This window comes from Leucoraja erinacea, chromosome 32, assembly GCF_028641065.1.
Source record: "Leucoraja erinacea ecotype New England chromosome 32, Leri_hhj_1, whole genome shotgun sequence".
Lineage (NCBI taxonomy): Eukaryota > Metazoa > Chordata > Chondrichthyes > Rajiformes > Rajidae > Leucoraja > Leucoraja erinaceus.
In genome coordinates this window covers 25,019,542-25,037,742 of record NC_073408.1, presented here as the reverse complement: position 1 = coordinate 25,037,742, position 18,201 = coordinate 25,019,542, and the positions used below count along the sequence as shown (strand labels likewise).

Below are 18,201 nucleotides of genomic sequence, written 5' to 3'. Positions count from 1 at the left end.
TAGAAACTTACAAAATTCTTAAGGGGTTGGACAGGCTAGATGCAGGAAGATTGTTCCCGATGTTGGGAAAGTCCAGAACAAGGGGTCACAGTTTAAGGATAAAGGGGAAATCTTTTAGGACTGAGATGAGAAAAACATTTTTTACTCAGAAAGTGGTGAATCTCTGGAATTCTCTGCCACAGAATGTAGTTGAGGCCAGTTCATTGGCTATATTTAAGAGGGAGTTAGATGTGGCCCTTGTGGCTAAAGGGATCAGGGGGTATGGAGAGAAAGCAGGTACAGGATACTGAGTTGGATGATCAACCATGATCATATTGAATGGTGCAGGCTCGAAGTGCCGAATGGCCTGCTCCTGCACCTATTTTCTATGTTTCTATACCAAAATGGGGAAAGACATAAGACAATGGTCAAATCATAAGACAGGATCTTGCAAAACGTAGACCAGGAGCAGGTAGTCAGATGTACCTACCACTGAGAAGTGGGATTCATTTAAAGGTGAAGTAGGAGAGTTCATTGTCAAATGTGATCCCTTGAGGCTGAAAGGAAAGGAAAGGAAAAAAACTCAGAGAAATACGGTGTCACGGGTTAGCAAGAGTTGGACAAATAAAAGAGGAAATATGGCATGAATTAATAAAGAACTGAAATTAGGGGAGGTGTGAAGTGGGCGCATGTGCGGAGCTCTTCTAGTGTGTATAGCATGCGCAGGACATTTCTAGAGTGTGCGCATGCGCGGGACATTTCCGGAGTGCGCATGCGCAGGACATTTCGGGAGTGTGCGCATGTGCAAAGTATTTCGGGCGGGAAAAGCCTGCAGAATCAGCCATGTTTGCCAGACGTTTCTGAGTTTGTGTATTGCAGAAATAAGTTGCTTAAAGCTTAAATAAAGTTAAGTTAATTACAAGTAGTGAAAGTTTCTTTATCTCACAACAATTTAAGCAACTTATCTTCAGAAGTCAAACAGTCCGACTTGGGATGGAGAAGCTACTGAAACCACAACGCTTGGATCTGGATCCCAACTCACCTGCTGCTGCAAAGAATTGGAAGCACTGGCTTCGCATACTAAATAACTTCTTTGATGAGTGTGGCAATGATGCACCAGACAGACTCAAAACATTAATAAGCTTTGTCTCTTCTGATGTATATGATTACATAGAGGAATGTACAACTTATGATTCTGCTATTGATGTACTAAGCAAACTCTTCGTTAAGACACCCAACGTGATATTCTCTCGACACCTCCTTGCTACTCGGAAACAAAAACCTGGTGAGTCACTTGATGAATTTTTACAAGAACTTCAAAGACTTAGTAAAGACTGTGCCTTCAAAGCAGTTACGGCTGATCAATATCGACAGGAAGTTATTCGAGAGTCTTTTATCAATGGTTTGGCATCGCCTTTAATACGACCGAGACTATTAGAACACAAAACCTTGGATTTACAGTCAGCTTACAATCAAGCTTACTTTTTGGACTTGGCTCAGAAAAATTCAGATGCTTATGGCTCATCTAATGTGTATTCTGCTGCAACTACTACAAAAGAATTTCACCCACGTACTAATATGGAGCAAACGGAAACAATTTCTACTGATAAAGGTGCCCTTGCTGCAGCATATAATTATTCAAAAAGGAACTGTTACTTTTGCGGGGGTAATATTCATAAGAGAGAGACATGTCCTGCTCGAGAGGCAACTTGTAATAGTTGTGGCAAGAAGGGACATTATTCTGGAGTATGCAAGTCCAAAGCAACAACTAAAAGTGTGACTGCTGCCATATACACACCTTCTTTATGTGCAATTACAGCTGCATTTCCTCAGAGCTTGTCTCATGCAGCTGCAACGGTATCCATTAATGGCCATACACTTAATGTATTACTTGATTCTGGCAGTTCAGAAAGTTTTATAAGTGAACAAGTTGTGTCCCGACTAAATCTAACTATAATTCCTTCAAATAGAGAAATCTCGATGGCTCTGACCACTCTCAATACTCAAATTAAAGGATCTTGTATTGTAGACTTTATTCTGAACAAAACTAGCTATAAATCTGTGTGTCTTGGTATTTTGAAAAATTTGTGTAGCGATATAATTCTAGGTCAGGATTTCCAGAAACTGCACAGATCACTTCAAATAATGTATGAAGGAACTATGCCTGATCTTGTATTGTCAAAGCCACCCGTATTGTGTGGTTTTTCTGCTGCATCTGTTGAATGTCCTTCATTATTCACTAATTTATCCTCCAAGTGCAAGCCAATTGCTACAAAATCAAGACATTTTAGTAAAGATGATAGGAACTTTATCAACACGTAACTAATCTTTTACAAGAGGGGATTATAGAACGCAGTTCTTCCCCTTAGAGGGCACAAGTTGTCGTGGTTAAGGACCCCTTGGAGAGACATAGAAAGAGACTCTGCATTGATTACTCTCAAACTATAAACCAGTTCACGGAGCTTGATGCATATCCATTACCTCGAATAGAAGAGATTATCAACACATTAGCTAAGTATAAGATATTCTCTACTTTTGACTTAAAAAGTGCTTACTATCAAATTCCTCTGAAGGAATCAGAGAAGAAATACACTGCGTTTGAAGCAAATGGGAAATTATATTACTATTGCAGAGTTCCTTTTGGGGTAACTAATGGCGTGGCTGTTTTTCAGAGAGAGATGGACAAACTTGTTGAACAGGAAAACCTTAAAGATACTTTCCCTTATCTTGATACAGTTTGCGTACAGTTTTGGTCTCCAAATCTGAATAAGGACATTATTGCCATAGAGGGAGTGCAGAGACGGTTCACCAGACTGATTCCTGGGATGTCAGGACTGTCTTATGAAGAAAGACTGGATAGACTTGGTTTATACTCTCTAGAATTTAGAAGATTGAGAGGGGATCTTATAGAAACTTACAAAATTCTTAAGGGGTTGGACAGGCTAGATGCAGGAAGATTGTTCCCGATGTTGGGCAAGTCCAGAACCAGGGGGCACAGTCTTAGACTAAAGGGGAGGCCATTTAAGACTGAGGTGAGAAAAAACGTTTTCACCCAGAGAGTTGTGAATTTGTGGAATTCCCTGCCACAGAGGGCAGTGGAGGCCAAATCACTGGATGGATTTAAGAGAGCTAGATAGAGCTGTAGGGGCTAGTGGAATCAAAGGAGAAGGCAGGCGGTTTATTGATTGGGGACGATCAGCCATGATCACAATGAATGGCGGTGCTGGCTTGAAGGGCCGAATGGCCTCCTCCTGCACCTATTTTCTATGTTTCTATGTCACCCATTTTTCTCTCCAGAGATGCTGCCTGTCCCGGTGAGTTACCGTGGAAGATTATTGACCACATTGAAGGTGGAATCTCATATAGATAGGGTGGTAAAGAAAGCTTTTGGTATGCTAGCCTTTATAAATCAGAGCATTGAGTATAGAAGCTGGGATGTAATGTTAAAATTGTACAAGGCATTGGTGAGACCAAATCTGGAATATTGTGTACAATTTTGGTCGCCCAATTATAGGAAAGATGTCAACAAAATAGAGAGAGTACAGAGGAGATTTACTAGAATGTTGCCTGGGTTTCAACAACTAAGTTACAGAGATAGGTTGAATAAGTTAGGTCTTTATTCTCTGGAGCGCAGAAGGTTAAGGGGGGACTTGATAGAGGTCTTTAAAATGATGAGAGGGATAGACAGAGTTTATGTGGACAAGCTTTTCCCTTTGAGAATAGGGAAGATTCAAACAAGAGGACATGACTTCAGAATTAAGGGACAGAAGTTTAGGGGTAATATGAGGGGGAACCTCTTTACTCAGAGAGCGGTAGCGGTGTGGAATGAGCTTCCAGTGGAAGTGGTGGAGGCAGGTTCATTGGTATCATTTAAAAATAAATTGGATAGGCATATGGATGAGAAGGGAATGGAGGGTTATGGTATGAGTGCAGGCAGGTGGGACTAAGGGGAAAAAAAGTTGTTCGGCACGGACTTGTAGGGCCGAGATGGCCTGTTTCCGTGCTGTAATTGTTATATGGTTATATGGTTACTCCAGCAATTTGTGTCTACCTTCGATTTAAACCAGCATCTGCAGTTCTTTTCTACACATGGATGGGTTGGGTTTCATGGAGGTGGCTGAGAGTGGACATTAGAGAGGTATTGTGAGCTATGAGGATCATAGACGGGTAAATAGTTTTTTTAAAAAGCTATTCCTTGAAAGATAGTTATTTAAAACAGAGGGCATGAGTTTAGAGTAAATGGTAAAAGGTTTAGAGGAAGTTAAGGAAGAACATTTTCTCCCAGGAGGTGTTTGGAATTTGTGGATGTGAAGTTAGGTACCCTTACAGTGTCGAAGTAGCGAGACGAGCACTTGAATGCCAATGTGGAAGATTATTGACCAGCTGCTAGTAAGTGGGATTTGTGCACTTGGGTAATTAATAGTCAGCATGAGCAGGGTGGATCGAAGGGCCTGCTTCAGTGATGTTTGACTCTGTGACTATATCTATAGATAGCGTGGATGGTAGAACCTTTCACCTTTTTACTGGGGTCCAAAACCAGAGGGTGTAGGTTTATGGTAATGCTAGGAAGGTTAGAGTGAATTGAGAAATATTTTTTCACCCTGATTACTGTTTGAATCAGGATTACATTTTCCAAGGGAATAATAGAAGCTGGCACTCTTACAACATTGAAGAGGTATCTGACCAATCCTTTAATTGCCGAGGCGAAAGAAGTTATAGGCAAGTGGAATAGAAAGGGATTAACAATGGAAACTTGATTGTTGGTGTTGACTGTTCTTGTTCTGCACAGTACCATTCTGTTTCGATGACTGAGGTTAATGAATTAAAGAGTAGGGCCTCGCAGGGACTTGAGGTTGAAGGTTGTTAATGGATCATTTGCTCCTGTCTTTACAGATGTTGTAGTTGTAGAAATCTGTCAAATATTAAATAAATATGAATTTGTTAAAAGAAAGTAATACCTAACCAACACATTAATTTTTTAAGGGAAATATCAAGGAGGGTTGAGGAGACCTTGTGATTGATGTAGTCCATTTTAGCTAGGCTTTTGACCAGGTTCTTGCAATGCAACCATGGTATAAAACTAGCAGTGCATGGGATCCAAGTGGGTGTATAATTGGCTCAGAATTGGGAAACAAAGGATGGTGAATGATGGGTGATTTTTGATTACTGCAAAGGTTCTGCAAGGCTTGGTATTCAGTCCCCTTTTCCTTTAGGTATCAATGACTTTTAAACATCCTCTCAGCATATTAAGTTTTATGACGTACAGAGATAATATAGAAATTGTGTGGTTGCAGAACAGATGGGTGTGGTTGGGAGAAAATAAAGCTTTGGACAAGAGATGTAGATGATCTGTTTAATCGTGCAGAAAAGTGCTAATTAATTTAATCTAGAGAAATGAGCTACTACACTTTTGTATATGCAATGAGTCAAGCGAATAGGCTACAACAGGAGGTTATTGGATGCTTTGAAAGAATAGGGCGATCTTGGTATACATCCATAGATTATTAAAGAACAGGGAGGTATAGTTTGAATTGTATCCCCTTTAGTATTCCCTTCAAGTCGAGGATGAATTTCTTCCACTTTAATTCTGACGTGTCTAATGTGGAAACAGCAGACACCACTGATGGAGTAGAAGCTGTCTGATGATGGGTGGGTAGATTACAAAATGCTGTGCTCCTTGTGTCTTTACAGTTATGTTATGTATGGTCCAGGATTATGGACATCCTCTCCAATAGCTTTCCTACCCCATCAATGAAATTCACCATCAGTTTCCATGCACTAGCAGAGTCTTTGAAATCTGGAGAAAAAGTGTGTTTGAAGCTGCAGTGATCACTGCTCTCCAATATGCTTCCTATACATGGATGTACATCAAGCACCTGCACATCAAACTAAGAGAGAGACATCGCCAAGGCTGCCTCATTAAAATACTTGATGAATAAGAGAATGTACGCAGCTTCACTCCCAGCCATTATTCTCAGCACCAAAACCCCAATTACACTCGCTCAGCTCCACTGGGCAAGCTACACCATTTGCATCCTAATTTCTTATCACAGGAGGTTTAACTGGAAAAAAATATTGCAGGATGTTCTCAAAAGCTTTTAAAAAATATTGGTACTTTTGCTCACTGATTCCTTGGAGTGCCGAGCCCATGACAAATCTAGAGGATGAAGTAGTAGGCAGGATGCCATGTCCATGATCCTGGACCATGCATGACCAGATTTGTTCTTCATTATCCGATCTAGATAAGAGGTTGAACAGAGAACATCAGTACAAAATCGCAAAGGAACAGGCCCTTCGGCCCACAATGTGTGTGCCGAACATAATGTCCAACACTTAGCTGCTTGCACATAATCCATTTTGCTCCATTCCCTGCATATCCAGTGGGAGCAATGAACGTGGGCCGTTGGCGTCAGCAGGATCCCACCAAACCCCACACTGCAGGAAAGATTTGGTATTGTGGCGCGTGGGTCTCAAAATGAGGCAAGTAGTCCAAAGTTTGAGAAGCACTTTTATTTTATTCCTCCCGGTTCAAGGGAAGACGAAACCAGTAAAAGATGGCACCCAAACCCTGCCTTTTAAACCCTCCGACTGAGGGCCGCCTCCGGACTGCACCACTCCTGTGCCGAGGGGTTCGGCAGTATAATGGCACGACCCTTAGGAGCCGCCACAGTATTGACAATAAAATGCTGGCCCAGTCAACCACGGCTGCATCTCTTCAATGAGGTGCTTACACGTGAAATAAGAATCTGGACTTTTAGAAAAGACATATTCTCTTATATTTTTCACATTACTTTGTGTTTCTCCTGGATGAAGGGTCAGTGATTGATTGCATTTTCATTCAAGGTTAACTTTTTTATTGACTTAACATTATGGAGTTAAGATTACTGTGTGTTGAACTGGTCATCACGAAAGGTTGCTCAGTCTTAGACTTCATGCAGTTGCCGGGGTATCAGGACAAGATTTAATAACTGCAGCAACAGTGGTATAGATGGTGGAGCTTCAGTGGGATAACAAATTTCAGGCTGATTTTGTTCTTTTAACAGGATATTGAAGTGCTTTTCATTTCAATATCAAGGTGTGACATATTACAAATGTAAATTTTATTTTTGTGTGTGAGGATGTGGAATGAATCTCATTTTGCTGGCAAGTTATCAAGTGAATTTAATTCTGGTATTAAGGCATTGAGGTAAATTTTATTCTAGTTCTTGAAATTTATGATAAATTCCATTAGGGTTTCTGGGTGAAATTTATTTATGGTGCTGGACTACAGAGTTGATCTTCACAATATTACCAGGATATCAGAATGAATTCCATTATTATACCCTGGTATTGAGGTGAATCTTTTGTGATGCACGAGTATTAAAGTGAATCAAATTGTGGATGAGGGCATTGTGAAATTCATGAATAAAACACAGTTTGTTGGATCAGTCTAAAGAAGGACCATGACCCAAACGTCACCTGTCCATTTCCTCCACAGATGCCGCTGACTCACTGAATTACTCTAGCTATTTGTGTTCTACGCAAGATTCCAGCATCTGCAGTTTCTTGTGTCTCTATTGTGAATATCATCATGGTTTCAGATTTAATAAGGCACCACAGCATCGTTGAATCTTTGCACGGTACAAGGTTATCGAGGAGGATTTTATAGCATCTTATCATGATAACTTTCCTTATGGTACTAAAGTATCAGCAACAAATGAATACTGATACCAGGATATGGGGATACATTTTGCATGCACCAGGCATAAATTGTAGGCGGAGCAGTGGTGTAGCAGGTTAAACAACTTTCTTCAGCTCAAAACGCAGCCCTTGTCTCAAGCAATGAAACAGTCAAAACTGAAGGTTGTTGAAGCAAGAAAGTATAGATAACCCAGTAAATTATAGGTCGGGAGCGACACAACAGTGAAAGGTAAGCTATTGGAGAGATCTTTGGGATAAGATTTACACCTGTTTGGAGGAATATAGACTGATTAGGGATAGCAAGCATGGCTTTGTCTGGGGAAGGCCATTTCTTACAAAGTTGATTGAGTTTTTTGAAGAGGTGATCAATGATGAGAGGGCAGTGAATGTTGTATAAACCGGTTTTAGTACTGGTTTTGATAACGTCCCTCGTGGTCAGCTGATCCAGAAGATTTAGATGCATATAATATCCGAGCTGCCTTGGTTGTTTGGATTTATAACTGCCTTACTGATAGAAGACAGAGGATTGTGGTGGAAGGCTGTTATTCTGGCAGGAGGTCTGTGACCAGTGTAGCTCTGCTGGGATCTATGCTGGGACCTCTGTGGTTTGTGAATATGTATTATATAAAAAATGACTGACATCAATGTAGATAGTTTGGTTAGTATGTTTACAGGTGACATGAAATTTGGTGGAGTTGCAGACAATAATAAATTTATTTAGGGGCGCCTTTCAAGAGTCTCAAGGGCACAATGTGGAAGGCTGTTAAAATATCCAGCAGGATATGCATCAGCACCAGAAATGGATGGAGTAATAGTAGATGGAGTTGAATCCAAAGCCCATAACAGCATTAACAGAGATATCTTGGGGGTCCAAGTCCATCTCTCTCTGAAAGTGGCAACACAAGTAGATAGTGGTAGCGAAGGCCTGTGGAATGCTTTCCTTTATCGGTCTGGGTATTAAGGATTAGAGTCGGAAAGTAATGTTGCAGCTTTATAGGACTTTGGTTAGGACACATTTGGAGTATTGTGTGCTGTTATGGTCACATGAATACAAGAAGGATGTCGAGACAATGAGGAGGTTTAAGGGCCTGTCCCACTTTCCTGAGTTACTCACAAATTCTCCCGTGTTTTCCCCTTGATTCAAACTCGGAGAATGACCGTAGCGAGTCTGTAGGAGGCTGTAGGAGTCCGTAGATATTTCGTAGTGGCTCGTTATGCCAGCTGTAGGTACTTGGGGCATCAGGTAAGTCGGGACGTTTTTTCCAGCATGCCAAAAGTCCACGAGTAACAAGATAGTCGGGAGGAGGAGTTCATAGATCACAAAAATCTTTAAAACATTTTTAAGGTCCTTTCAACTCGGCAGAGGACTCGGGAAAGTGGGACAGGCCCTTTACCAGGATGCTACCTGGATTAGAAACTGAACAAACTTGGATTGTTTTCTCTAGTCTGTCAGAGGCTGAGGGGGGACCTGACAGAAATATATAAAATGACGAGAGACGGTAGACGGTAGACCATAAGGTAGACGGTCAGAATAATTTTCCCAGAGTGGAAATATCAATGACTAGACGGCATACCTTTAAGGTGAAAGAGCAAAGTTTAAAGGATGTGTGTGGGACAAGTTTTTTGTTACTGATGGTTGCCTGAAATTCACTGCCAGAGGATGCAAGATTAATTGGTTAGTGTATATTACTCACATGTGGGTGGTTGGAGAGAGAAAGGCGTGGAGGGAAATAAAGTGGGGAATAGATTGATATTTTTGAGAAATACACTTGTTGGCTTCCAATGTCATCAGAAACATTTAGACAGGCTGCATGGATAGGACAGGTTTAGAGGGACATGGGCCAAACAAGGCAGGTGGGACTAGTGTAGATGAGGCATGCGGGTCGGTGTGAGCAAATTGCGCTGAATAGCCTGATTCTGCATTGTATGACTCTCTCTGTCAATAAATATGATAATTATATACTTCTGGAGGTTATCAGGATGATTTTTGTTGAAGTTTATTTAATGTGGGGCCAGTGGTTTGGGGTGAATTTTATCATAGAATGATGAGATGAGGAGGGATCTCTCAGTGCCTTATTACAAAGTTTAATTTTATTGATATTCCACAGTATTGAGATACCTACAAGGGTATTAATGTGATTTTTATTGTATGATCATAGCATAATAAGTTTTAAATTCCAAAGGACTGATACCTACGAATTTGAGGAATTGTATAGGGACTAGGTAAGTATCCAGCTATTATATACCCCAATTTATTGCAAAACGCATACATTTATCTTCACCAATATTTCAAATTCTGGCATTAATTTCTCGGCATTGCAGTATTTGTGAGAGATGATTGACTTCATCTGTGATTTTTCTTTGTATTACACCCAAGTTGATGGAACACATTTGCAAGACCTGGTGTTTTTCAATCTTACGTATTATCTCGTAGTTAAGGTATCTGGTTACGTTTCTGAGATAAGCAATTGTTCTCAGTTAAGTAAATGGTATACAATTACATAATCTTGCAGCATGGCAGAGATAATGTTTAATCCATCATGCCTGTTGGTACTGAGTAGTTAATTAGTGCCATTCATCTTTTCATTCCTGTAGTCCACAGCTGTTCCATTATTTGCTGTTTGATCCAATTGTTAGAATGCGTTGGATTATCTTTAAATTGATACCATAGATAGTCCAAATTAAGAAACCACTTCCATAGTTGTTCCTTTAAATTTGAAATCAAGTAGCATTGTAAAGTCCAGAAATTGAGGGCAGTAGCATTTTTGTGCAAATTTGGAAAGTGTCATGCCTTGATCTTCCAGTTGCCAAATGAACATATCTAGTTTTGCATATAATTTCACCATTATGTATTCATTGTATTATCGAGCATCTCCAGCGAGTGTGGCAGGTGGAGGGGTGTGTGAACACCACTTTGTACTCATCAGCAGGGGTGCTGCAGGGATGGTTGACAACTTCAATTTCCTTGACATTATCTCATCAGCAACTTAACCAATGATCTGGATAAAGGTGTGGTAAATTGGATTAGTAAGTATGCAGATGATACCAAGATAGGGGGTGTTGTGGATAATGAAGACGATTTCCAAAGTCTACAGAGTGAATTAAGCCATTTGGAAGAATGGGCTGAAAGATGGCAGATGGAGTTTAATGCTGATAAATGTGAGGTGCTACACCTTGGCAGGACAAATCAAAATAATAATAATAATAATAACTTTATTTGTTAAGCACCTTAAAAACAACCAAAGCTGACCAAAGTGCTGTACAGAAAAAAGAAAACAAGCAAGACATCATAAAACAGGCAGAACAACAGAACATACAACTAACACGAGGCGCATAAATTACATACAAAAATCCAAACAATAAATTAAAAAAACATAAAACACGAGTACGAACAACGCAGCAAAACCAAGCAAATAAAGTTAATAAACAATTCAACACCTCACTGGTCTACAAAGGCCATGGAGAATAGATATGTCTTCAGGAGTGATTTAAAAACAGCTAGAGAAGGGGCCTGTTTAACGTGCAGAGGCAATTCATTCCACAATCTCGGAGCCGACACAGCAAAGGCACGGTCCCCTCTGAGCTTCCGCTTAGTCTTTGGCTCAATCAGGAGCAGCTGATCGTCTGACCTGAGAGAGCGGGAGGGCGAATAAGGGTGAAGAAGCTCAGATAGGTAGGACGGGGCAAGACCACTTAGGGATTTAAAAGTAAATAAAAGAATTTTAAAACGAATCCTATACTGAATAGGCAGCCAGTGGAGAGAGGCCAAAAGGTGAGAAACATGATCATGCTTTCGTGTGCCTGTCAAGAGACGAACAGCTAAAATAGGACGTACATGGTAAATGGTAGGGAATTGAAGAATACAGTTGAACAGAGGGATCTGGGAATAACCGTGCATAGTTCCTTGAAGGTGGAATCAAATATAGATAGGGTGGTAAAGAAAGCTTTTGGTATGCTAGCCTTTATAAATCAGAACATTGAGTATAGAAGCTGGGATGTAATGTTAAAATTGTACAAGGCATTGGTGAGACCAAATCTGGAGTATGGTGTACAATTTTGGTCGCCCAATTATAGGAAAGATGTCAACAAAATAGAGAGAGTACAGAGGAGATTTACTAGAATGTTGCCTGGGTTTCAACAACTAAGTTACAGAGAAAGGTTGAATAAGTTAGGTCTTTATTCTCTGAAGCGCAGAAGGTTAAGGGGGGACTTGATAGAGGTCTTTAAAATGATGAGAAGGATAGACAGAGTTGATGTGGATCAGCTTTTCCCTTTGAGAATAGGGAAGATTCAAACAAGAGGACATGACTTCAGAATGAAGGGACAAAAGTTTAGGGGTAACATGAGGGGGAACTTCTTTACTCAGAGAGTGGTAGCGGTGTGGAATGAGCTTCCAGTGGAAGTGGTGGAGGCAGGTTCGTTGGTATCATTTAAAAATAAATTGGATAGGCATATGGATGAGAAGGGAATGGAGGGTTATGGTATGAGTGCAGGCAGGTGGGACTAAGGGAAAAAAGTTGTTCGGCACGGACTTGTAGGGCCGAGATGGCCTGTTTCCGTGCTGTAATTGTTATATGGTTATATGGTTAACCTGATCCTTTCCCAGGGGGAAATGTACTCAACTTGTTGGGGTTACTGACTATCTGCAGGTGCGTATATTCCAGACTGATGCAGTTCACTGCATGCAAATGGTGAAAGAGTGAAGGCATGGTGGCGCAGTGGCAAAGTTGCCGCCTTACAGCGGCAGAGACCCTGGTTCGATCCTGACTGCGGGTGCTTGTCTGTACGGGGTTTGTACGTTCTCCCCGTGACCTGCATGGGTTTTGTCTGGGAGCTCCGGTTTATTCCCACACTACAAAGACGTACAGGTTTGTAGGATCATTTGCTTGGTAAAATTGTTAAATTGTCCCTTGTGTGTGTAGGATAGTGTTAGTGTATGGGGATCGCTGGTCGGCGTGGACTTAGAAACATAGAAACATAGAAATTAGGTGCAGGAGTAGGCCATTCGGCCCTTCGAGCCTGCACCGCCATTCAATATGATCATGGCTGATCATCCAACTCAGTATCCCGTACCTGCCTTCTCTCCATACCCTCTGATCCCCTTAGCCACAAGGGCCACATCTAACTCCCTCTTAAATATAGCCAATGAACTGGCCTCAACTACCCTCTGCGGCAGAGAGTTCCAGAGATTCACCACTCTCTGTGTGAAAAAAGTTCTTCTCATCTCGGTTTTAAAGGATTTCCCCCTTATCCTTAAGCTGTGACCCATTGTCCTGGACTTCCCCAACATCGGGAGCAATCTTCCTGCATCTAACCTGTCCAACCCCTTAAGAATTTTGTAAGTTTCTATAAGATCCCCTCTCAATCTCCTAAATTCTAGAGAGTATAAACCAAGTCTATCCAGTCTTTCTTCATAAGACAGTCCTGACATCCCAGGAATCAGTCTGGTGAACCTCCTCTGCACTCCCTCTATGGCAATGATGTCCTTCCTCAGATTTGGAGACCAAAACTGTACGCAATACTCCAGGTGTGGTCTCACCAAGACCCTGTACAACTGCAGTAGAACCTCCCTGCTCCTATACTCAAATCCTTTTGCTATGAACTGCTCCTATACTCAAACCCTTTTGCTATGAATCAAATCCTTTTGCTATGAAAAGGAAAAGGACTTGATGGGCCATGGGGCCTGTTTTCTCGCTGAACCTCTAAACTAAGTTGAGTGGCAGATGCTAACCCAATATCACTCCACTCTGTCACTGGATGCCGGGTGTAATGCAATGAAATGCTGAAATTCGAGAGCAGGATGCTGAGGAAAAACTACCTGGCTTGGTGTAGGATTGGAGTCGACCTTTGAATAGGATTCGTGACCTGGAATTCAGGCAGAAAAAAGTTATGTTTAGTTTTGCTTTGTGTTTTAATTTACAATTTTTATTTTTAAATGATTATTATTTAATATATTTATGTTTTTATATCTCCAAATAACACTTAATTTGATAATAATACCTAATTTAATTTGGATTAAAGATTCCACTCTCATTCGACTCGCCAAAAGAATCATTCACCAAAACAACTGACAAACTCATTAATTTAATTTTTTATGGAGGCTTAATTGTAACTTTAAAATTGGTAGAGTCAAGAGTGTTTTATTGTCATATGTCCCGGATGGGACAATGAAATTCTTACTTGCTGCAGCACAACAGAATATGTGAAAAAGTAAACAGAGTACATAACGGGGAAGAGAAAAAATAAATAAAAAGTTCAATAAATAACAAATATAGAGCAATAATACTAGTTTTTTGCAGTTCAAAGCTCATTTGTCGTTGTAGGGAAGAAGCTGTTCCTGAACCTGGATGTTACAGTTTTCAGGCTCCTGTACCTTCTTCCTGATGGCAATGGTGAAATGAGTATGTGGCTAGGATGGTGTGGGTCCTTAATGATTTTGACTGCCTTTTTGAGGCAGCGACTACGATAGATCCCTTCGACGGTGGGGGGGTCAAAGATTGGGCAGTGGTCACAACATTTTGTAGTCTTTTTCGCTCCTGGACGTTCAAGTTGCCGAACCAGGCCACGATGCAACCAGTCAGAATGCTCTCTACCGTGCACCTGTAGAAGTTTAGGAGAATCCTTTTTGACATGCCGAATCTCCGTAATCTTCTCAGGCAGTAGAGTCGCTGATGTGCCTTCTTTATAATTGCATCAGTGTGCTGGGTCCAGGAAAGATCGTCGGAGATCTTTCCAGGAATTTGAAGTTATTGACCCTCTCCACCATCGTCCCATTGATGTGAACAGGATTGTGGGTCCTCATCCTTCCCCTACCTAGCTTTGTACAGTCCTGATCACTACATAATGCAAGGATAACGGATTTATTTTCTAATTAGGGTAATCAATATTAATTAATTAAATAATAATTCGATTATGCTGTAGTACAGTTTGTTTTTTGGAATTTATAGACATTTCAAATTCAGAATTGCTTTTCAGTATTAACCCAGGATTGTGAGCAATGTTCACTGCATTATCTAAGTTAATATATCACTGTGAAATATTGTGGTGGGATTTCAGCCTGGTCTGGCAACTGCTCTGTTCATAACCGCCGAAACCTGCAGAGAGTGGTGAACGTAGCCCAGTCCATTACTGGCTCATCCAGTCCATCTCCACTGTTGCATCAGGAAGGCTGCAAGTATCGTCCTGGATGCTTATCATTCCCTTATCTTTCATCTACCACCTTGGAGAAGGTAAAGGAACTTGAAAGCCCAGAAGTTCAGACTTAGGAGCAGCTTCTTCCTCACTGCTATCAGATTCATGAACCAATTGCCTCATTACCTCCTCTTCCAGGAAATGTAAGATATATTTGACCTGCAACACCTCCAAACTAAAGTGTTCAGCTGTGTTCAAAACACAAAGTACTGGAGGATCTCAACGGGTCAGGCAACATCTGTAGATAAAATGAACTGATAATGTTTTGAGCCAGGACTCTTCTTCAGACTGATCAAATGTGTTCAGATCTGTTCCTACGCTCAGCCTAGACAGAGTGCCACTCCTTTTAATTTTTCTATTTTCATAAACCTTTTATCCCTTTGCAGTCATCTTTACTATCTTGTCAACTGGTTAATATATGCAAAGACTGGTTTCTAGTAGGCCTGAAAATTTCCCTGCATACCTGTAGCGTATCTTGCAATTGTGCAGCTGACAAAACGGGTAGCGAATGCTGGATAATGGATTGATTTTTATGTGTGGGACAGCGTTGAATTTTATTTTAGGTCTATCCTTCTAGAAATATATTGTCCACTTTTTTTTGTTGTTTGGAATCTGCAGACCTATTCAGGATCAGGATACAATTCAGTCACATACTGCCCCCACAAGGTGGCAGCTTAAAAAATAGTGGTGAGAGTATTCTGAATCAGCATTTATAGTGGGCAAGTGACTGATTGTGGTTGTCTAGACTGAGTACTAGTGTCATCATTGCATTAGGGTGAGAGCTGATGGTATACGGTTTCAAGTAGATGATGTAATCATTGGTCTTTAATTGTTTTTACTCATGTGTAAGATGAGTTGTCAGCAAAGCCTGAAAACCTAATCCTCCAGGTTCAGGAACAGCTTCTTCCCAACAACCAACTACTGAGAACGGTATGGTGGCACAGCAAGTAGACCTGCTGCCTCACTGCGCCAGAGACCCAGGTTTGATTCTGACCTTGGGTGCTGTCTGTGTGGAGTTTGCACGTTATCCCTGTGACCGCGTGGGTTTCCCCCCTGGTTTTCTCCCACATTCCAATGACATGCGGGTTTTTATGTTAATTAGATTCTGTGTGTGTCAAACAAAAAAAATGCCCCTAGTGTAGGGACTGGATGTGAAAATGGGATAAAATAAAACTAGTGTGAAGGGTGATCGATAGTCAGTGAGGACTTGGTAGGCCAAAGGGCCTATTTCCATGCTGCATCCCTAAACTAAACTAAAACTACTGATACAATAAATACAAATCAAACTACGAACTATCTTGGTTGCACCATTGGCTTCGTGCTTTTGGTTCACATTGATGTTTTTAAAGTATATTTAACTTTTTTTTTGTTTGTTCTTGATTCCATCCACACTTTACACTGCCTCGGCAAGGCCGCCAGCATAATTAAGAACCAGTTTCAACCGAGTCACCCCCTCTTCTCCCCTCTCCCATCTGGCAAGAGAAACAGAAATTTGAAAATGCATACCTCCAGATTCAGGGACCGTTTATTCCCAGCTGTTGTCAGGCAACTGAATGGTCCTCTGATCAGCTACAGTGTGGTCCAGACTTCCCATCTACATAATAGAAACCTTTGACCAATCTTTAATTTAACTTTATCAGACTTCATCTTGTACTATATGTTATATCCTTCATCTGTATACTGTGGACGGCTAGATTGTACTCGTGTATAGTCTTTTATTTGACCGAATAGCATACAAACAGTAGCTTTTCACCACACCTCGGTACACATGTCAATAATAAAGCAAACTAAACTACATTTCGTTCTAAGCACTGTGTTTACAGGCCAATTATGTTGCTCCAAGTAAGAATTGAATTGTTCTGTTTGATGCATAAAACAAAGCTGACATATATTGACCATTTCCAACTGTCTTTGAGATGTTGGAACCACCAGGTGGAACAGTTGCAATTTTCTGGTGACATTGTGTGCTTACATCCTTATCCTCAGCAGAGATAACATTTGTAATTTGACTATGATGGTGTCATTATGAATGTCAAGAGTTGGGATGCAAGGCTGAGTCTGCCCTGCCAGATATGTTCATTGCTTGGCACTTGTCCCATGCAAATGTTACAAGTCAATTATTGATCTTTGCCTGAAGGTTTTTCAGATCTTATACATGCAGGTATGGGCTTGTTCATTTCTGTAGAGCTCGGGATAGAACTGAACATGAAATAATCAGCCAACAATAATCAGCCTCTTATGACCTTATGATGTTATTGCTAACGTTGCTGCAGATGGTTGGGCCTGGAACCGTGGCCTGATATTCTGGAACTGGCATCATTGACCTTCAGCAATCACATTTCTTTCAAGAGATGTGCGTTTTAACATTCAATAGATTCCCCCCCTTGTGTCACAACTCAGGCCGATGCTGCCTTGATATTAAGAGTAGTCATTCCAGTCTTCCTCTGGAATTTGGGTTTTTAGGACCAAAGCATGAACGTTTTGCTACAAACTATTATTTCACTGACCAGGTAATTGCTGTTTAAGGCATTGTCAGCATTGGCTTCCATAATTGAAGGGGTTATCATGATTTTTGTATAGGGGCCCTACCTGGGTAGTCTTCTCATATTGTTAATGACAGATTCCATTGCTGCACCAGAACCGCTTAACCAGTTTCTAGTTGTTTCTTGAGGGCATGTTTTCATGGTTTTTTGCCAAGGTTGTATCTGTTCCCTTAACCTTTCTCAAATGCATGCTCAAGAATCAGTCATGCAGCATAGAAAAGGCCCTTTGACTTCACTCATCCATGCCAGACAAGATGCCACATCCAAACTAGTCCCATTTGTCTGTGTTTGCCCCATATCCTTTAAGCTTTCCTATCCATGACCCTGTCCTGGTATTTTCCGAATGTTGTTTTGTCACCTGCTCAACTACTACCTCTGGCACTCATTCCATATAGCCACTACACTCAGTGAAAAAGTTCATATTAAACCTGTCCCATCTCATCTTAAACCTATGCCTTCGGGTTTTTGATTCTCCTACCCTAGGTAAAATACTTGATTTTATATGGAATGAACCATTTGGCTGCAGACTGGTTTACGTAAAGGTAGGATTTCATAAAGACGCCAAAATAGCACAAAGTAGACATTTCTGACTATATATTTTAGTTGTTACCATTGGCACTCATGCACCGGGTTCTTGATTTCCATTTCCATCGTGATTTTTGCATAGAGGCCCTACCTGGGTACTCTTCCCACATTGTTGATGATAGATTCCATCGTCTTTATTTGGTGTTTCCTGTCACCAAGCCAGTTTTGGATGCAGTTTACCACTCTGACTTGGCTTGCAGCTAGTCATGTATGACATTGCCTG

The 18,201-nt window shown here is 40.9% G+C and overlaps 1 protein-coding gene across 5 annotated transcripts in view; it reads left to right on the top strand.

The window, feature by feature from the left end:
- The window catches only part of LOC129712461 (rho GTPase-activating protein 32-like), a 570,135-nt gene that overhangs the window by 223,586 nt on the left and 328,348 nt on the right, over nucleotides 1-18,201 (top strand). The window contains exon 1 of one of the 5 annotated variants that reach the window (XM_055660919.1): nucleotides 7,775-7,888. The exons of the other annotated variants lie outside the window; for them this stretch is intronic. The gene's annotated coding sequence lies outside the window, so the exon portion shown is untranslated. Of the gene's footprint in view, nucleotides 1-7,774; nucleotides 7,889-18,201 lie in introns of those variants that run through there. 5 annotated transcript variants of the gene reach the window in all.